The sequence below is a fragment of the Pleuronectes platessa genome, chromosome 21 (assembly GCF_947347685.1).
Source record: "Pleuronectes platessa chromosome 21, fPlePla1.1, whole genome shotgun sequence".
NCBI lineage: Eukaryota > Metazoa > Chordata > Actinopteri > Pleuronectiformes > Pleuronectidae > Pleuronectes > Pleuronectes platessa.
This window is the reverse complement of record NC_070646.1, coordinates 19,413,597-19,430,274: the sequence shown is the minus strand read 5'-3', so window position 1 is coordinate 19,430,274 and position 16,678 is coordinate 19,413,597. Positions and strand designations below refer to the sequence as shown.

The 16,678-nt window shown below is 45.6% G+C and overlaps 34 non-coding genes across 34 annotated transcripts; all 34 read left to right on the top strand.

Annotated features, from left to right (window-relative positions):
* Nucleotides 1-285: 285 nt before the first annotated feature.
* LOC128427843 (U5 spliceosomal RNA) lies at nt 286-402 on the top strand. The gene has a single exon (XR_008333685.1). It is a non-coding gene; the product is annotated as a U5 spliceosomal RNA (small nuclear RNA).
* A 176-nt stretch (nt 403-578) lies between these two features.
* Nucleotides 579-770, top strand: LOC128427493 (U2 spliceosomal RNA). The gene has a single exon (XR_008333392.1). It is a non-coding gene; the product is annotated as a U2 spliceosomal RNA (small nuclear RNA).
* Nucleotides 771-1,276: 506 nt separating this feature from the next.
* LOC128427703 (U5 spliceosomal RNA) lies at nt 1,277-1,389 on the top strand. The gene has a single exon (XR_008333559.1). It is a non-coding gene; the product is annotated as a U5 spliceosomal RNA (small nuclear RNA).
* Nucleotides 1,390-1,569: 180 nt separating this feature from the next.
* Nucleotides 1,570-1,761, top strand: LOC128427492 (U2 spliceosomal RNA). Its single transcript, XR_008333391.1, has one exon. It is a non-coding gene; the product is annotated as a U2 spliceosomal RNA (small nuclear RNA).
* Nucleotides 1,762-2,267: 506 nt separating this feature from the next.
* LOC128427841 (U5 spliceosomal RNA) lies at nt 2,268-2,384 on the top strand. The gene has a single exon (XR_008333684.1). It is a non-coding gene; the product is annotated as a U5 spliceosomal RNA (small nuclear RNA).
* Nucleotides 2,385-2,560: 176 nt separating this feature from the next.
* Nucleotides 2,561-2,752, top strand: LOC128427467 (U2 spliceosomal RNA). Its single transcript, XR_008333368.1, has one exon. It is a non-coding gene; the product is annotated as a U2 spliceosomal RNA (small nuclear RNA).
* A 506-nt stretch (nt 2,753-3,258) lies between these two features.
* LOC128427840 (U5 spliceosomal RNA) lies at nt 3,259-3,375 on the top strand. Its single transcript, XR_008333683.1, has one exon. It is a non-coding gene; the product is annotated as a U5 spliceosomal RNA (small nuclear RNA).
* Nucleotides 3,376-3,551: 176 nt separating this feature from the next.
* Nucleotides 3,552-3,743, top strand: LOC128427823 (U2 spliceosomal RNA). The gene has a single exon (XR_008333667.1). It is a non-coding gene; the product is annotated as a U2 spliceosomal RNA (small nuclear RNA).
* Nucleotides 3,744-4,249: 506 nt separating this feature from the next.
* Nucleotides 4,250-4,366, top strand: LOC128427839 (U5 spliceosomal RNA). Its single transcript, XR_008333682.1, has one exon. It is a non-coding gene; the product is annotated as a U5 spliceosomal RNA (small nuclear RNA).
* A 176-nt stretch (nt 4,367-4,542) lies between these two features.
* LOC128427577 (U2 spliceosomal RNA) lies at nt 4,543-4,734 on the top strand. Its single transcript, XR_008333468.1, has one exon. It is a non-coding gene; the product is annotated as a U2 spliceosomal RNA (small nuclear RNA).
* Nucleotides 4,735-5,240: 506 nt separating this feature from the next.
* LOC128427938 (U5 spliceosomal RNA) lies at nt 5,241-5,353 on the top strand. The gene has a single exon (XR_008333771.1). It is a non-coding gene; the product is annotated as a U5 spliceosomal RNA (small nuclear RNA).
* Nucleotides 5,354-5,533: 180 nt separating this feature from the next.
* Nucleotides 5,534-5,725, top strand: LOC128427544 (U2 spliceosomal RNA). Its single transcript, XR_008333438.1, has one exon. It is a non-coding gene; the product is annotated as a U2 spliceosomal RNA (small nuclear RNA).
* Nucleotides 5,726-6,239: 514 nt separating this feature from the next.
* LOC128427702 (U5 spliceosomal RNA) lies at nt 6,240-6,352 on the top strand. Its single transcript, XR_008333558.1, has one exon. It is a non-coding gene; the product is annotated as a U5 spliceosomal RNA (small nuclear RNA).
* Nucleotides 6,353-6,532: 180 nt separating this feature from the next.
* Nucleotides 6,533-6,724, top strand: LOC128427491 (U2 spliceosomal RNA). The gene has a single exon (XR_008333390.1). It is a non-coding gene; the product is annotated as a U2 spliceosomal RNA (small nuclear RNA).
* Nucleotides 6,725-7,230: 506 nt separating this feature from the next.
* LOC128427838 (U5 spliceosomal RNA) lies at nt 7,231-7,347 on the top strand. Its single transcript, XR_008333681.1, has one exon. It is a non-coding gene; the product is annotated as a U5 spliceosomal RNA (small nuclear RNA).
* A 176-nt stretch (nt 7,348-7,523) lies between these two features.
* LOC128427464 (U2 spliceosomal RNA) lies at nt 7,524-7,715 on the top strand. Its single transcript, XR_008333366.1, has one exon. It is a non-coding gene; the product is annotated as a U2 spliceosomal RNA (small nuclear RNA).
* A 506-nt stretch (nt 7,716-8,221) lies between these two features.
* Nucleotides 8,222-8,338, top strand: LOC128427837 (U5 spliceosomal RNA). Its single transcript, XR_008333680.1, has one exon. It is a non-coding gene; the product is annotated as a U5 spliceosomal RNA (small nuclear RNA).
* Nucleotides 8,339-8,514: 176 nt separating this feature from the next.
* LOC128427811 (U2 spliceosomal RNA) lies at nt 8,515-8,706 on the top strand. Its single transcript, XR_008333656.1, has one exon. It is a non-coding gene; the product is annotated as a U2 spliceosomal RNA (small nuclear RNA).
* Nucleotides 8,707-9,212: 506 nt separating this feature from the next.
* On the top strand, nt 9,213-9,329 carry LOC128427836 (U5 spliceosomal RNA). Its single transcript, XR_008333679.1, has one exon. It is a non-coding gene; the product is annotated as a U5 spliceosomal RNA (small nuclear RNA).
* Nucleotides 9,330-9,505: 176 nt separating this feature from the next.
* On the top strand, nt 9,506-9,697 carry LOC128427574 (U2 spliceosomal RNA). Its single transcript, XR_008333466.1, has one exon. It is a non-coding gene; the product is annotated as a U2 spliceosomal RNA (small nuclear RNA).
* A 506-nt stretch (nt 9,698-10,203) lies between these two features.
* Nucleotides 10,204-10,316, top strand: LOC128427937 (U5 spliceosomal RNA). The gene has a single exon (XR_008333770.1). It is a non-coding gene; the product is annotated as a U5 spliceosomal RNA (small nuclear RNA).
* A 180-nt stretch (nt 10,317-10,496) lies between these two features.
* Nucleotides 10,497-10,688, top strand: LOC128427543 (U2 spliceosomal RNA). The gene has a single exon (XR_008333437.1). It is a non-coding gene; the product is annotated as a U2 spliceosomal RNA (small nuclear RNA).
* Nucleotides 10,689-11,202: 514 nt separating this feature from the next.
* On the top strand, nt 11,203-11,315 carry LOC128427701 (U5 spliceosomal RNA). Its single transcript, XR_008333557.1, has one exon. It is a non-coding gene; the product is annotated as a U5 spliceosomal RNA (small nuclear RNA).
* Nucleotides 11,316-11,495: 180 nt separating this feature from the next.
* Nucleotides 11,496-11,687, top strand: LOC128427463 (U2 spliceosomal RNA). The gene has a single exon (XR_008333365.1). It is a non-coding gene; the product is annotated as a U2 spliceosomal RNA (small nuclear RNA).
* A 506-nt stretch (nt 11,688-12,193) lies between these two features.
* Nucleotides 12,194-12,306, top strand: LOC128427923 (U5 spliceosomal RNA). The gene has a single exon (XR_008333757.1). It is a non-coding gene; the product is annotated as a U5 spliceosomal RNA (small nuclear RNA).
* Nucleotides 12,307-12,486: 180 nt separating this feature from the next.
* LOC128427453 (U2 spliceosomal RNA) lies at nt 12,487-12,678 on the top strand. Its single transcript, XR_008333356.1, has one exon. It is a non-coding gene; the product is annotated as a U2 spliceosomal RNA (small nuclear RNA).
* Nucleotides 12,679-13,184: 506 nt separating this feature from the next.
* Nucleotides 13,185-13,297, top strand: LOC128427699 (U5 spliceosomal RNA). Its single transcript, XR_008333555.1, has one exon. It is a non-coding gene; the product is annotated as a U5 spliceosomal RNA (small nuclear RNA).
* Nucleotides 13,298-13,477: 180 nt separating this feature from the next.
* Nucleotides 13,478-13,669, top strand: LOC128427797 (U2 spliceosomal RNA). The gene has a single exon (XR_008333644.1). It is a non-coding gene; the product is annotated as a U2 spliceosomal RNA (small nuclear RNA).
* Nucleotides 13,670-14,175: 506 nt separating this feature from the next.
* LOC128427834 (U5 spliceosomal RNA) lies at nt 14,176-14,292 on the top strand. The gene has a single exon (XR_008333677.1). It is a non-coding gene; the product is annotated as a U5 spliceosomal RNA (small nuclear RNA).
* Nucleotides 14,293-14,468: 176 nt separating this feature from the next.
* Nucleotides 14,469-14,660, top strand: LOC128427534 (U2 spliceosomal RNA). Its single transcript, XR_008333429.1, has one exon. It is a non-coding gene; the product is annotated as a U2 spliceosomal RNA (small nuclear RNA).
* Nucleotides 14,661-15,174: 514 nt separating this feature from the next.
* Nucleotides 15,175-15,291, top strand: LOC128427833 (U5 spliceosomal RNA). The gene has a single exon (XR_008333676.1). It is a non-coding gene; the product is annotated as a U5 spliceosomal RNA (small nuclear RNA).
* Nucleotides 15,292-15,467: 176 nt separating this feature from the next.
* On the top strand, nt 15,468-15,659 carry LOC128427573 (U2 spliceosomal RNA). Its single transcript, XR_008333465.1, has one exon. It is a non-coding gene; the product is annotated as a U2 spliceosomal RNA (small nuclear RNA).
* Nucleotides 15,660-16,165: 506 nt separating this feature from the next.
* LOC128427936 (U5 spliceosomal RNA) lies at nt 16,166-16,278 on the top strand. The gene has a single exon (XR_008333769.1). It is a non-coding gene; the product is annotated as a U5 spliceosomal RNA (small nuclear RNA).
* Nucleotides 16,279-16,458: 180 nt separating this feature from the next.
* LOC128427541 (U2 spliceosomal RNA) lies at nt 16,459-16,650 on the top strand. Its single transcript, XR_008333436.1, has one exon. It is a non-coding gene; the product is annotated as a U2 spliceosomal RNA (small nuclear RNA).
* Nucleotides 16,651-16,678: the final 28 nt, after the last annotated feature.

Here is a 16,678-nt window from a genome sequence, read left to right as displayed (position 1 = left end):
TGGTTTTCACTCAAGATCCTCTGGGAGACTTGGTGAGAAAGCAGAGTCAGCTTTTTGGACCCAATGTAAGTGGTTCAGGGATGTATCGCTTAAAAAGGCTTAAAAGCCAATCACTAGTCAGGGCAGGAGCAAATAAAGACTTGTATAATTTTGGTTGGCAGATGGGGGCGTGGTGGGAATGTTGTATACTAGAATCTGACATGCGGAAAGCAAAGAGAGGCCCACCGCGTAGGTGGTGACTGTGACGGAGAGGCTCCTCCGCTGCTCACGAACAGAGGGCCATGCTGACTCTGGTTTCTCTTCATAACGCACAAGTCTTTCGCCTTTTACTAAAGACTTCCGTGGAGAGGAACAAACATGAGTTGAATCTAATTTTGGCAGGCTTTGCTTTATGGCTGAGCCTTATGAAATTGTGAAAAGTCAAAGAATTGTCTAGGTCAGAAATCAAGTGTCCACAAAGGAGAGCTTAGGCGGAGGTGATGAGCAGCAGCCATTGTTATGCACACCTACAAACGGGGTACCACAGCAAGGGAGATTTGCGCCAAAAGCTTGGCGTGGACATCCAACACTTGTGGATTATCGCTTCTCGGCCTTTTGGCTAAGATCAAGTGTAGTATCTGTTCTTATCAGTTTAATATCTGATATGTCCTTTATATGAGGGCTACATATTAAGCAGATTTTTGGCAAGAGGAGCAGAAATTTGGAGCTTGCTCCCTTCTCTCCACGCATCGACCTAGCATTGCAGTGCCGCTGGGAACGGTGCACTCTGTTCTTACCTTGTAGAAAAGCAAACAATTGTGGAGTTTTAAAGGTGAATTTTACACTGGGTCAATGGAACTGAGGGATTGGCCTGGCAGAGTTTGACAAGTGTGCAAAACCGCTCTGATGACTCACTGCCTTGTGAAGTGATCATTCATGACTCTTCACAGGTTCACAATGAGCTTCAACTGGATTCCAAATTGAATCAGAAGCGTTTGTCAAAAACTGAAACTGGTTTTCACTCAAGATCCTCTGGGAGACTTGGTGACAAAGCAGAGTCAGCTTTTTGGACCCAATGTAAGTGGTTCAGGGATGTATCGCTTAAAAAGGCTTAAAAGCCAATCACTAGTCAGGGCAGGAGCAAATAAAGACTTGTATAATTTTGGTTGGCAGATGGGGGCGTGGTGGGAATGTTGTATACTAGAATCTGACATGCGGAAAGCAAAGAGAGGCCCACCGCGTAGGTGGTGACTGTGACGGAGAGGCTCCTCCGCTGCTCTCGAACAGAGGGCCATGCTGACTCTGGTTTCTCTTCATAACGCACAAGTCTTTCGCCTTTTACTAAAGACTTCCGTGGAGAGGAACAAACTAGAGTTGAATCTATTTTTGGCAGGCTTTGCTTTATGGCTGAGCCTTATGAAATTGTGAAAAGTCAAAGAATTGTCTAGGTCAGAAATCAAGTGTCCACAAAGGAGAGCTTAGGCGGAGGTGATGAGCAGCAGCCATTGTTATGCACACCTACAAACGGGGTACCACAGCAAGGGAGATTTGCGCCAAGAGCTTGGCGTGGACATCCAACACTTGTGGATTATCGCTTCTCGGCCTTTTGGCTAAGATCAAGTGTAGTATCTGTTCTTATCAGTTTAATATCTGATATGTCCTTTATATGAGGGCTACATATTAAGCAGATTTTTGGCAAGAGGAGCAGAAATTTGGAGCTTGCTCCCTTCTCTCCACGCATCGACCTAGCATTGCAGTGCCGCTGGGAACGGTGCACTCTGTTCTTACCTTGTAGAAAAGCAAACAATTGTGGAGTTTTAAAGGTGAATTCTACACTGGGTCAATGGAACTGAGGGATTGGCCTGGCAGAGTTTGACAAGTGTGCAAAACCGCTCTGATGACTCACTGCCTTGTGAAGTGATCATTCATGACTCTGCACAGGTTCACAATGAGCTTCAACTGGATTCCAAATTGAATCAGAAGCGTTTGTCAAAAACTGAAACTGGTTTTCACTCAAGATCCTCTGGGAGACTTGGTGAGAAAGCAGAGTCAGCTTTTTGGACCCAATGTAAGTGGTTCAGGGATGTATCGCTTAAAAAGGCTTAAAAGCCAATCACTAGTCAGGGCAGGAGCAAATAAAGACTTGTATAATTTTGGTTGGCAGATGGGGGCGTGGTGGGAATGTTGTATACTAGAATCTGACATGCGGAAAGCAAAGAGAGGCCCACCGCGTAGGTGGTGACTGTGACGGAGAGGCTCCTCCGCTGCTCTCGAACAGAGGGCCATGCTGACTCTGGTTTCTCTTCATAACGCACAAGTCTTTCGCCTTTTACTAAAGACTTCCGTGGAGAGGAACAAACATGAGTTGAATCTAATTTTGGCAGGCTTTGCTTTATGGCTGAGCCTTATGAAATTGTGAAAAGTCAAAGAATTGTCTAGGTCAGAAATCAAGTGTCCACAAAAGAGAGCTTAGGCGGAGGTGATGAGCAGCAGCCATTGTTATGCACACCTACAAACGGGGTACCACAGCAAGGGAGATTTGCGCCAAGAGCTTGGCGTGGACATCCAACACTTGTGGATTATCGCTTCTCGGCCTTTTGGCTAAGATCAAGTGTAGTATCTGTTCTTTTCAGTTTAATATCTGATATGTCCTCTATATGAGGACTACATATTAAGCAGATTTTTGGCAAGAGGAGCAGAAATTTGGAGCTTGCTCCCTTCTCTCCACGCATCGACCTAGCATTGCAGTGCCGCTGGGAACGGTGCACTCTGTTCTTACCTTGTAGAAAAGCAAACAATTGTGGAGTTTTAAAGGTGAATTCTACACTGGGTCAATGAAACTGAGGGAATGGCCTGGCAGAGTTTGACAAGTGTGCAAAACCGCTCTGATGACTCACTGCCTTGTGAAGTGATCATGCATGACTCTGCACGGGGTCACAATGAGCTTCAACTGGATTCCAAATTGAATCAGAAGCGTTTGTCAAAAACTGAAACTGGTTTTCACTCAAGATCCTCTGGGAGACTTGGTGAGAAAGCAGAGTCAGCTTTTTGGACCCAATGTAATTGGTTCAGGGATGTATCGCTTAAAAAGGCTTAAAAGCCAATCACTAGTCAGGGCAGGAGCAAATAAAGACTTGTATAATTTTGGTTGGCAGATGGCGGCATGGTGGGAATGTTGTATACTAGAATCTGACATGCGGAAAGCAAAGAGAGGCCCACCGCGTAGGTGGTGACTGTGACGGAGAGGCTCCTCCGCTGCTCACGAACAGAGGGCCATGCTGACTCTGGTTTCTCTTCATAACGCACAAGTCTTTCGCCTTTTACTAAAGACTTCCGTGGAGAGGAACAAACATGAGTTGAATCTAATTTTGGCAGGCTTTGCTTTATGGCTGAGCCTTATGAAATTGTGAAAAGTCAAAGAATTGTCTAGGTCAGAAATCAAGTGTCCACAAAGGAGAGCTTAGGCGGAGGTGATGAGCAGCAGCCATTGTTATGCACACCTACAAACGGGGTACCACAGCAAGGGAGATTTGCGCCAAGAGCTTGGCGTGGACATCCAACACTTGTGGATTATCGCTTCTCGGCCTTTTGGCTAAGATCAAGTGTAGTATCTGTTCTTATCAGTTTAATATCTGATATGTCCTCTATATGAGGACTACGTATTAAGCAGATTTTTGGCAAGAGGAGCAGAAATTTGGAGCTTGCTCCCTTCTCTCCACGCATCGACCTAGCATTGCAGTGCCGCTGGGAACGGTGCACTCTGTTCTTACCTTGTAGAAAAGCAAACAATTGTGGAGTTTTAAAGGTGAATTCTACACTGGGTCAATGAAACTGAGGGAATGGCCTGGCAGAGTTTGACAAGTGTGCAAAACCGCTCTGATGACTCACTGCCTTGTGAAGTGATCATGCATGACTCTGCACGGGGTCACAATGAGCTTCAACTGGATTCCAAATTGAATCAGAAGCGTTTGTCAAAAACTGAAACTGGTTTTCACTAAAGATCCTCTGGGAGACTTGGTGAGAAAGCAGAGTCAGCTTTTTGGACCCAATGTAAGTGGTTCAGGGATGTATCGCTTAAAAAGGCTTAAAAGCCAATCACTAGTCAGGGCAGGAGCAAATAAAGACTTGTATAATTTTGGTTGGCAGATGGGGGCGTGTTGGGAATGTTGTATACTAGAATCTGACATGCGGAAAGCAAAGAGAGGCCCACCGCGTAGGTGGTGACTGTGACCGAGAGGCTCCACCGCTGCTCTCGAACAGAGGGCCATGCTGACTCTGGTTTCTCTTCATAACGCACAAGTCTTTCGCCTTTTACTAAAGACTTCCGTGGAGAGGAACAAACATGAGTTGAATCTAATTTTGGCAGGCTTTGCTTTATGGCTGAGCCTTATGAAATTGTGAAAAGTCAAAGAATTGTCTAGGTCAGAAATCAAGTGTCCACAAAGGAGAGCTTAGGCGGAGGTGATGAGCAGCAGCCATTGTTATGCACACCTACAAACGGGGTACCACAGCAAGGGAGATTTGCGCCAAGAGCTTGGCGTGGACATCCAACACTTGTGGATTATCGCTTCTCGGCCTTTTGGCTAAGATCAAGTGTAGTATCTGTTCTTATCAGTTTAATGTCTGATATGTCCTTTATATGAGGGCTACATATTAAGCAGATTTTTGGCAAGAGGAGCAGAAATTTGGAGCTTGCTCCCTTCTCTCCACGCATCGACCTAGCATTGCAGTGCCGCTGGGAACGGTGCACTCTGTTCTTACCTTGTAGAAAAGCAAACAATTGTGGAGTTTTAAAGGTGAATTCTACACTGGGTCAATGAAACTGAGGGAATGGCCTGGCAGAGTTTGACAAGTGTGCAAAACCGCTCTGATGACTCACTGCCTTGTGAAGTGATCATGCATGACTCTGCACGGGGTCACAATGAGCTTCAACTGGATTCCAAATTGAATCAGAAGCGTTTGTCAAAAACTGAAACTGGTTTTCACTCAAGATCCTCTGGGAGACTTGGTGAGAAAGCAGAGTCAGCTTTTTGGACCCAATATAATTGGTTCAGGGATGTATCGCTTAAAAAGGCTTAAAAGCCAATCACTAGTCAGGGCAGGAGCAAATAAAGACTTGTATAATTTTGGTTGGCAGATGGCGGCGTGGTGGGAATGTTGTATACTAGAATCTGACATGCGGAAAGCAAAGAGAGGCCCACCGCGTAGGTGGTGACTGTGACCGAGAGGCTCCACCGCTGCTCTCGAACAGAGGGCAATGCTGACTCTGGTTTCTCTTCATAACGCACAAGTCTTTCGCCTTTTATTAAAGACTTCCGTGGAGAGGAACAAACATGAGTTGAATCTATTTTTGGCAGGCTTTGCTTTATGGCTGAGCCTTATGAAATTGTGAAAAGTCAAAGAATTGTCTAGGTCAGAAATCAAGTGTCCACAAAGGAGAGCTTAGGCGGAGGTGATGAGCCGCAGCCATTGTTATGCACACCTACAAACGGGGTACCACAGCAAGGGAGATTTGCGCCAAGAGCTTGCCGTGGACATCCAACACTTGTGGATTATCGCTTCTCGGCCTTTTGGCTAAGATCAAGTGTAGTATCTGTTCTTTTCAGTTTAATATCTGATATGTCCTCTATATGAGGACTACATATTAAGCAGATTTTTGGCAAGAGGAGCAGAAATTTGGAGCTTGCTCCCTTCTCTCCAAGCATCGACCTAGCATTGCAGTGCCGCTGGGAACGGTGCACTCTGTTCTTACCTTGTAGAAAAGCAAACACTCAAACAATTGTGGAGTTTTAAAGGTGAATTCTACACTGGGTCAATGAAACTGAGGGAATGGCCTGGCAGAGTTTGACAAGTGTGCAAAACCGCTCTGATGACTCACTGCCTTGTGAAGTGATCATGCATGACTCTGCACGGGGTCACAATGAGCTTCAACTGGATTCCAAATTGAATCAGAAGCGATTGTCAAAAACTGAAACTGGTTTTCACTCAAGATCCTCTGGGAGACTTGGTGAGAAAGCAGAGTCAGCTTTTTGGACCCAATGTAAGTGGTTCAGGGATGTATCGCTTAAAAAGGCTTAAAAGCCAATCACTAGTCAGGGCAGGAGCAAATAAAGACTTGTATAATTTTGGTTGGCAGATGGGGGCGTGGTGGGAATGTTGTATACTAGAATCTGACATGCGGAAAGCAAAGAGAGGCCCACCGCGTAGGTGGTGACTGTGACGGAGAGGCTCCTCCGCTGCTCTCGAACAGAGGGCCATGCTGACTCTGGTTTCTCTTCATAACGCACAAGTCTTTCGCCTTTTACTAAAGACTTCCGTGGAGAGGAACAAACTAGAGTTGAATCTATTTTTGGCAGGCTTTGCTTTATGGCTGAGCCTTATGAAATTGTGAAAAGTCAAAGAATTGTCTAGGTCAGAAATCAAGTGTCCACAAAGGAGAGCTTAGGCGGAGGTGATGAGCAGCAGCCATTGTTATGCACACCTACAAACGGGGTACCACAGCAAGGGAGATTTGCGCCAAGAGCTTGGCGTGGACATCCAACACTTGTGGATTATCGCTTCTCGGCCTTTTGGCTAAGATCAAGTGTAGTATCTGTTCTTATCAGTTTAATATCTGATATGTCCTTTATATGAGGGCTACATATTAAGCAGATTTTTGGCAAGAGGAGCAGAAATTTGGAGCTTGCTCCCTTCTCTCCACGCATCGACCTAGCATTGCAGTGCCGCTGGGAACGGTGCACTCTGTTCTTACCTTGTAGAAAAGCAAACAATTGTGGAGTTTTAAAGGTGAATTCTACACTGGGTCAATGGAACTGAGGGATTGGCCTGGCAGAGTTTGACAAGTGTGCAAAACCGCTCTGATGACTCACTGCCTTGTGAAGTGATCATTCATGACTCTGCACAGGTTCACAATGAGCTTCAACTGGATTCCAAATTGAATCAGAAGCGTTTGTCAAAAACTGAAACTGGTTTTCACTCAAGATCCTCTGGGAGACTTGGTGAGAAAGCAGAGTCAGCTTTTTGGACCCAATGTAAGTGGTTCAGGGATGTATCGCTTAAAAAGGCTTAAAAGCCAATCACTAGTCAGGGCAGGAGCAAATAAAGACTTGTATAATTTTGGTTGGCAGATGGGGGCGTGGTGGGAATGTTGTATACTAGAATCTGACATGCGGAAAGCAAAGAGAGGCCCACCGCGTAGGTGGTGACTGTGACGGAGAGGCTCCTCCGCTGCTCTCGAACAGAGGGCCATGCTGACTCTGGTTTCTCTTCATAACGCACAAGTCTTTCGCCTTTTACTAAAGACTTCCGTGGAGAGGAACAAACATGAGTTGAATCTAATTTTGGCAGGCTTTGCTTTATGGCTGAGCCTTATGAAATTGTGAAAAGTCAAAGAATTGTCTAGGTCAGAAATCAAGTGTCCACAAAAGAGAGCTTAGGCGGAGGTGATGAGCAGCAGCCATTGTTATGCACACCTACAAACGGGGTACCACAGCAAGGGAGATTTGCGCCAAGAGCTTGGCGTGGACATCCAACACTTGTGGATTATCGCTTCTCGGCCTTTTGGCTAAGATCAAGTGTAGTATCTGTTCTTTTCAGTTTAATATCTGATATGTCCTCTATATGAGGACTACATATTAAGCAGATTTTTGGCAAGAGGAGCAGAAATTTGGAGCTTGCTCCCTTCTCTCCACGCATCGACCTAGCATTGCAGTGCCGCTGGGAACGGTGCACTCTGTTCTTACCTTGTAGAAAAGCAAACAATTGTGGAGTTTTAAAGGTGAATTCTACACTGGGTCAATGAAACTGAGGGAATGGCCTGGCAGAGTTTGACAAGTGTGCAAAACCGCTCTGATGACTCACTGCCTTGTGAAGTGATCATGCATGACTCTGCACGGGGTCACAATGAGCTTCAACTGGATTCCAAATTGAATCAGAAGCGTTTGTCAAAAACTGAAACTGGTTTTCACTCAAGATCCTCTGGGAGACTTGGTGAGAAAGCAGAGTCAGCTTTTTGGACCCAATGTAATTGGTTCAGGGATGTATCGCTTAAAAAGGCTTAAAAGCCAATCACTAGTCAGGGCAGGAGCAAATAAAGACTTGTATAATTTTGGTTGGCAGATGGCGGCGTGGTGGGAATGTTGTATACTAGAATCTGACATGCGGAAAGCAAAGAGAGGCCCACCGCGTAGGTGGTGACTGTGACGGAGAGGCTCCTCCGCTGCTCACGAACAGAGGGCCATGCTGACTCTGGTTTCTCTTCATAACGCACAAGTCTTTCGCCTTTTACTAAAGACTTCCGTGGAGAGGAACAAACATGAGTTGAATCTAATTTTGGCAGGCTTTGCTTTATGGCTGAGCCTTATGAAATTGTGAAAAGTCAAAGAATTGTCTAGGTCAGAAATCAAGTGTCCACAAAGGAGAGCTTAGGCGGAGGTGATGAGCAGCAGCCATTGTTATGCACACCTACAAACGGGGTACCACAGCAAGGGAGATTTGCGCCAAGAGCTTGGCGTGGACATCCAACACTTGTGGATTATCGCTTCTCGGCCTTTTGGCTAAGATCAAGTGTAGTATCTGTTCTTATCAGTTTAATATCTGATATGTCCTCTATATGAGGACTACGTATTAAGCAGATTTTTGGCAAGAGGAGCAGAAATTTGGAGCTTGCTCCCTTCTCTCCACGCATCGACCTAGCATTGCAGTGCCGCTGGGAACGGTGCACTCTGTTCTTACCTTGTAGAAAAGCAAACAATTGTGGAGTTTTAAAGGTGAATTCTACACTGGGTCAATGAAACTGAGGGAATGGCCTGGCAGAGTTTGACAAGTGTGCAAAACCGCTCTGATGACTCACTGCCTTGTGAAGTGATCATGCATGACTCTGCACGGGGTCACAATGAGCTTCAACTGGATTCCAAATTGAATCAGAAGCGTTTGTCAAAAACTGAAACTGGTTTTCACTAAAGATCCTCTGGGAGACTTGGTGAGAAAGCAGAGTCAGCTTTTTGGACCCAATGTAAGTGGTTCAGGGATGTATCGCTTAAAAAGGCTTAAAAGCCAATCACTAGTCAGGGCAGGAGCAAATAAAGACTTGTATAATTTTGGTTGGCAGATGGGGGCGTGTTGGGAATGTTGTATACTAGAATCTGACATGCGGAAAGCAAAGAGAGGCCCACCGCGTAGGTGGTGACTGTGACCGAGAGGCTCCACCGCTGCTCTCGAACAGAGGGCCATGCTGACTCTGGTTTCTCTTCATAACGCACAAGTCTTTCGCCTTTTACTAAAGACTTCCGTGGAGAGGAACAAACATGAGTTGAATCTAATTTTGGCAGGCTTTGCTTTATGGCTGAGCCTTATGAAATTGTGAAAAGTCAAAGAATTGTCTAGGTCAGAAATCAAGTGTCCACAAAGGAGAGCTTAGGCGGAGGTGATGAGCAGCAGCCATTGTTATGCACACCTACAAACGGGGTACCACAGCAAGGGAGATTTGCGCCAAGAGCTTGGCGTGGACATCCAACACTTGTGGATTATCGCTTCTCGGCCTTTTGGCTAAGATCAAGTGTAGTATCTGTTCTTATCAGTTTAATGTCTGATATGTCCTTTATATGAGGGCTACATATTAAGCAGATTTTTGGCAAGAGGAGCAGAAATTTGGAGCTTGCTCCCTTCTCTCCACGCATCGACCTAGCATTGCAGTGCCGCTGGGAACGGTGCACTCTGTTCTTACCTTGTAGAAAAGCAAACAATTGTGGAGTTTTAAAGGTGAATTCTACACTGGGTCAATGAAACTGAGGGAATGGCCTGGCAGAGTTTGACAAGTGTGCAAAACCGCTCTGATGACTCACTGCCTTGTGAAGTGATCATGCATGACTCTGCACGGGGTCACAATGAGCTTCAACTGGATTCCAAATTGAATCAGAAGCGTTTGTCAAAAACTGAAACTGGTTTTCACTCAAGATCCTCTGGGAGACTTGGTGAGAAAGCAGAGTCAGCTTTTTGGACCCAATGTAATTGGTTCAGGGATGTATCGCTTAAAAAGGCTTAAAAGCCAATCACTAGTCAGGGCAGGAGCAAATAAAGACTTGTATAATTTTGGTTGGCAGATGGCGGCGTGGTGGGAATGTTGTATACTAGAATCTGACATGCGGAAAGCAAAGAGAGGCCCACCGCGTAGGTGGTGACTGTGACCGAGAGGCTCCACCGCTGCTCTCGAACAGAGGGCAATGCTGACTCTGGTTTCTCTTCATAACGCACAAGTCTTTCGCCTTTTATTAAAGACTTCCGTGGAGAGGAACAAACATGAGTTGAATCTATTTTTGGCAGGCTTTGCTTTATGGCTGAGCCTTATGAAATTGTGAAAAGTCAAAGAATTGTCTAGGTCAGAAATCAAGTGTCCACAAAGGAGAGCTTAGGCGGAGGTGATGAGCCGCAGCCATTGTTATGCACACCTACAAACGGGGTACCACAGCAAGGGAGATTTGCGCCAAGAGCTTGCCGTGGACATCCAACACTTGTGGATTATCGCTTCTCGGCCTTTTGGCTAAGATCAAGTGTAGTATCTGTTCTTTTCAGTTTAATATCTGATATGTCCTCTATATGAGGACTACATATTAAGCAGATTTTTGGCAAGAGGAGCAGAAATTTGGAGCTTGCTCCCTTCTCTCCAAGCATCGACCTAGCATTGCAGTGCCGCTGGGAACGGTGCACTCTGTTCTTACCTTGTAGAAAAGCAAACACTCAAACAATTGTGGAGTTTTAAAGGTGAATTCTACACTGGGTCAATGAAACTGAGGGAATGGCCTGGCAGAGTTTGACAAGTGTGCAAAACCGCTCTGATGACTCACTGCCTTGTGAAGTGATCATGCATGACTCTGCACGGGGTCACAATGAGCTTCAACTGGATTCCAAATTGAATCAGAAGCGATTGTCAAAAACTGAAACTGGTTTTCACTCAAGATCCTCTGGGAGACTTGGTGAGAAAGCAGAGTCAGCTTTTTGGACCCAATGTAAGTGGTTCAGGGATGTATCGCTTAAAAAGGCTTAAAAGCCAATCACTAGTCAGGGCAGGAGCAAATAAAGACTTGTATAATTTTGGTTGGCAGATGGGGGCGTGGTGGGAATGTTGTATACTAGAATCTGACATGCGGAAAGCAAAGAGAGGCCCACCGCGTAGGTGGTGACTGTGACCGAGAGGCTCCTCCGCTGCTCTCGAACAGAGGGCCATGCTGACTCTGGTTTCTCTTCATAACGCACAAGTCTTTCGCCTTTTACTAAAGACTTCCGTGGAGAGGAACAAACTAGAGTTGAATCTATTTTTGGCAGGCTTTGCTTTATGGCTGAGCCTTATGAAATTGTGAAAAGTCAAAGAATTGTCTAGGTCAGAAATCAAGTGTCCACAAAGGAGAGCTTAGGCAGAGGTGATGAGCAGCAGCCATTGTTATGCACACCTACAAACGGGGTACCACAGCAAGGGAGATTTGCGCCAAGAGCTTGGCATGGACATCCAACACTTGTGGATTATCGCTTCTCGGCCTTTTGGCTAAGATCAAGTGTAGTATCTGTTCTTTTCAGTTTAATATCTGATATGTCCTCTATATGAGGACTACATATTAAGCAGATTTTTGGCAAGAGGAGCAGAAATTTGGAGCTTGCTCCCTTCTCTCCACGCATCGACCTAGCATTGCAGTGCCGCTGGGAACGGTGCACTCTGTTCTTACCTTGTAGAAAAGCAAACAATTGTGGAGTTTTAAAGGTGAATTCTACACTGGGTCAATGAAACTGAGGGAATGGCCTGGCAGAGTTTGACAAGTGTGCAAAACCGCTCTGATGACTCACTGCCTTGTGAAGTGATCATGCATGACTCTGCACGGGGTCACAATGAGCTTCAACTGGATTCCAAATTGAATCAGAAGCGTTTGTCAAAAACTGAAACTGGTTTTCACTCAAGATCCTCTGGGAGACTTGGTGAGAAAGCAGAGTCAGCTTTTTGGACCCAATGTAATTGGTTCAGGGATGTATCGCTTAAAAAGGCTTAAAAGCCAATCACTAGTCAGGGCAGGAGCAAATAAAGACTTGTATAATTTTGGTTGGCAGATGGCGGCGTGGTGGGAATGTTGTATACTAGAATCTGACATGCGGAAAGCAAAGAGAGGCCCACCGCGTAGGTGGTGACTGTGACCGAGAGGCTCCACCGCTGCTCTCGAACAGAGGGCCATGCTGACTCTGGTTTCTCTTCATAACGCACAAGTCTTTCGCCTTTTATTAAAGACTTCCGTGGAGAGGAACAAACATGAGTTGAATCTATTTTTGGCAGGCTTTGCTTTATGGCTGAGCCTTATGAAATTGTGAAAAGTCAAAGAATTGTCTAGGTCAGAAATCAAGTGTCCACAAAGGAGAGCTTAGGCGGAGGTGATGAGCAGCAGCCATTGTTATGCACACCTACAAACGGGGTACCACAGCAAGGGAGATTTGCGCCAAGAGCTTGGCGTGAACATCCAACACTTGTGGATTATCGCTTCTCGGCCTTTTGGCTAAGATCAAGTGTAGTATCTGTTCTTATCAGTTTAATATCTGATATGTCCTCTATATGAGGACTACATATTAAGCAGATTTTTGGCAAGAGGAGCAGAAATTTGGAGCTTGCTCCCTTCTCTCCACGCATCGACCTAGCATTGCAGTGCCGCTGGGAACGGTGCACTCTGTTCTTACCTTGTAGAAAAGCAAACAATTGTGGAGTTTTAAAGGTGAATTCTACACTGGGTCAATGAAACTGAGGGAATGGCCTGGCAGAGTTTGACAAGTGTGCAAAACCGCTCTGATGACTCACTGCCTTGTGAAGTGATCATGCATGACTCTGCACGGGGTCACAATGAGCTTCAACTGGATTCCAAATTGAATCAGAAGCGTTTGTCAAAAATTGAAACTGGTTTTCACTCAAGATCCTCTGGGAGACTTGGTGAGAAAGCAGAGTCAGCTTTTTGGACCCAATGTAATTGGTTCAGGGATGTATCGCTTAAAAAGGCTTAAAAGCCAATCACTAGTCAGGGCAGGAGCAAATAAAGACTTGTATAATTTTGGTTGGCAGATGGCGGCGTGGTGGGAATGTTGTATACTAGAATCTGACATGCGGAAAGCAAAGAGAGGCCCACCGCGTAGGTGGTGACTGTGACGGAGAGGCTCCTCCGCTGCTCTCGAACAGAGGGCCATGCTGACTCTGGTTTCTCTTCATAACGCACAAGTCTTTCGCCTTTTACTAAAGACTTCCGTGGAGAGGAACAAACTAGAGTTGAATCTATTTTTGGCAGGCTTTGCTTTATGGCTGAGCCTTATGAAATTGTGAAAAGTCAAAGAATTGTCTAGGTCAGAAATCAAGTGTCCACAAAGGAGAGCTTAGGCGGAGGTGATGAGCAGCAGCCATTGTTATGCACACCTACAAACGGGGTACCACAGCAAGGGAGATTTGCGCCAAGAGCTTGGCGTGGACATCCAACACTTGTGGATTATCGCTTCTCGGCCTTTTGGCTAAGATCAAGTGTAGTATCTGTTCTTATCAGTTTAATATCTGATATGTCCTCTATATGAGGACTACGTATTAAGCAGATTTTTGGCAAGAGGAGCAGAAATTTGGAGCTTGCTCCCTTCTCTCCACGCATCGACCTAGCATTGCAGTGCCGCTGGGAACGGTGCACTCTGTTCTTACCTTGTAGAAAAGCAAACAATTGTGGAGTTTTAAAGGTGAATTCTACACTGGGTCAATGAAACTGAGGGAATGGCCTGGCAGAGTTTGACAAGTGTGCAAAACCGCTCTGATGACTCACTGCCTTGTGAAGTGATCATGCATGACTCTGCACGGGGTCACAATGAGCTTCAACTGGATTCCAAATTGAATCAGAAGCGTTTGTCAAAAACTGAAACTGGTTTTCACTCAAGATCCTCTGGGAGACTTGGTGAGAAAGCAGAGTCAGCTTTTTGGACCCAATGTAATTGGTTCAGGGATGTATCGCTTCAAAAGGCTTAAAAGCCAATCACTAGTCAGGGCAGGTGCAAATAAAGACTTGTATAATTTTGGTTGGCAGATGGCGGCGTGGTGGGAATGTTGTATACTAGAATCTGACATGCGGAAAGCAAAGAGAGGCCCACCGCGTAGGTGGTGACTGTGACGGAGAGGCTCCTCCGCTGCTCACGAACAGAGGGCCATGCTGACTCTGGTTTCTCTTCATAACGCACAAGTCTTTCGCCTTTTACTAAAGACTTCCGTGGAGAGGAACAAACATGAGTTGAATCTAATTTTGGCAGGCTTTGCTTTATGGCTGAGCCTTATGAAATTGTGAAAAGTCAAAGAATTATCTAGATCAGAAATCAAGTGTCCACAAAGGAGAGCTTAGGCGGAGGTGATGAGCAGCAGCCATTGTTATGCACACCTACAAACGGGGTACCACAGCAAGGGAGATTTGCGCCAAGAGCTTGGCGTGGACATCCAACACTTGTGGATTATCGCTTCTCGGCCTTTTGGCTAAGATCAAGTGTAGTATCTGTTCTTATCAGTTTAATATCTGATATGTCCTCTATATGAGGACTACGTATTAAGCAGATTTTTGGCAAGAGGAGCAGAAATTTGGAGCTTGCCCCCTTCTCTCCACGCATCGACCTAGCATTGCAGTGCCGCTGGGAACGGTGCACTCTGTTCTTACCTTGTAGAAAAGCAAACACTCAAACAATTGTGGAGTTTTAAAGGTGAATTCTACACTGGGTCAATGAAACTGAGGGAATGGCCTGGCAGAGTTTGACAAGTGTGCAAAACCGCTCTGATGACTCACTGCCTTGTGAAGTGATCATGCATGACTCTGCACGGGGTCACAATGAGCTTCAACTGGATTCCAAATTGAATCAGAAGCGTTTGTCAAAAACTGAAACTGGTTTTCACTAAAGATCCTCTGGGAGACTTGGTGAGAAAGCAGAGTCAGCTTTTTGGACCCAATGTAAGTGGTTCAGGGATGTATCGCTTAAAAAGGCTTAAAAGCCAATCACTAGTCAGGGCAGGAGCAAATAAAGACTTGTATAATTTTGGTTGGCAGATGGGGGCGTGTTGGGAATGTTGTATACTAGAATCTGACATGCGGAAAGCAAAGAGAGGCCCACCGCGTAGGTGGTGACTGTGACCGAGAGGCTCCACCGCTGCTCTCGAACAGAGGGCCATGCTGACTCTGGTTTCTCTTCATAACGCACAAGTCTTTCGCCTTTTACTAAAGACTTCCGTGGAGAGGAACAAACATGAGTTGAATCTAATTTTGGCAGGCTTTGCTTTATGGCTGAGCCTTATGAAATTGTGAAAAGTCAAAGAATTGTCTAGGTCAGAAATCAAGTGTCCACAAAGGAGAGCTTAGGCGGAGGTGATGAGCAGCAGCCATTGTTATGCACACCTACAAACGGGGTACCACAGCAAGGGAGATTTGCGCCAAGAGCTTGGCGTGGACATCCAACACTTGTGGATTATCGCTTCTCGGCCTTTTGGCTAAGATCAAGTGTAGTATCTGTTCTTATCAGTTTAATGTCTGATATGTCCTTTATATGAGGGCTACATATTAAGCAGATTTTTGGCAAGAGGAGCAGAAATTTGGAGCTTGCTCCCTTCTCTCCACGCATCGACCTAGCATTGCAGTGCCGCTGGGAACGGTGCACTCTGTTCTTACCTTGTAGAAAAGCAAACAATTGTGGAGTTTTAAAGGTGAATTCTACACTGGGTCAATGAAACTGAGGGAATGGCCTGGCAGAGTTTGACAAGTGTGCAAAACCGCTCTGATGACTCACTGCCTTGTGAAGTGATCATGCATGACTCTGCACGGGGTCACAATGAGCTTCAACTGGATTCCAAATTGAATCAGAAGCGTTTGTCAAAAACTGAAACTGGTTTTCACTCAAGATCCTCTGGGAGACTTGGTGAGAAAGCAGAGTCAGCTTTTTGGACCCAATATAATTGGTTCAGGGATGTATCGCTTAAAAAGGCTTAAAAGCCAATCACTAGTCAGGGCAGGAGCAAATAAAGACTTGTATAATTTTGGTTGGCAGATGGCGGCGTGGTGGGAATGTTGTATACTAGAATCTGACATGCGGAAAGCAAAGAGAGGCCCACCGCGTAGGTGGTGACTGTGACCGAGAGGCTCCACCGCTGCTCTCGAACAGAGGGCAATGCTGACTCTGGTTTCTCTTCATAACGCACAAGTCTTTCGCCTTTTATTAAAGACTTCCGTGGAGAGGAACAAACATGAGTTGAATCTATTTTTGGCAGGCTTTGCTTTATGGCTGAGCCTTATGAAATTGTGAAAAGTCAAAGAATTGTCTAGGTCAGAAATCAAGTGTCCACAAAGGAGAGCTTAGGCGGAGGTGATGAGCCGCAGCCATTGTTATGCACACCTACAAACGGGGTACCACAGCAAGGGAGATTTGCGCCAAGAGCTTGCCGTGGACATCCAACACTTGTGGATTATCGCTTCTCGGCCTTTTGGCTAAGATCAAGTGTAGTATCTGTTCTTTTCAGTTTAATATCTGATATGTCCTCTATATGAGGACTACATATTAAGCAGATTTTTGGCAAGAGGAGCAGAAATTTGGAGCTTGCTCCCTTCTCTCCAAGCATCGACCTAGCATTGCAGTGCCGCTGGGAACGGTGCACTCTGTTCTTACCTTGTAGAAAAGCAAACACTCA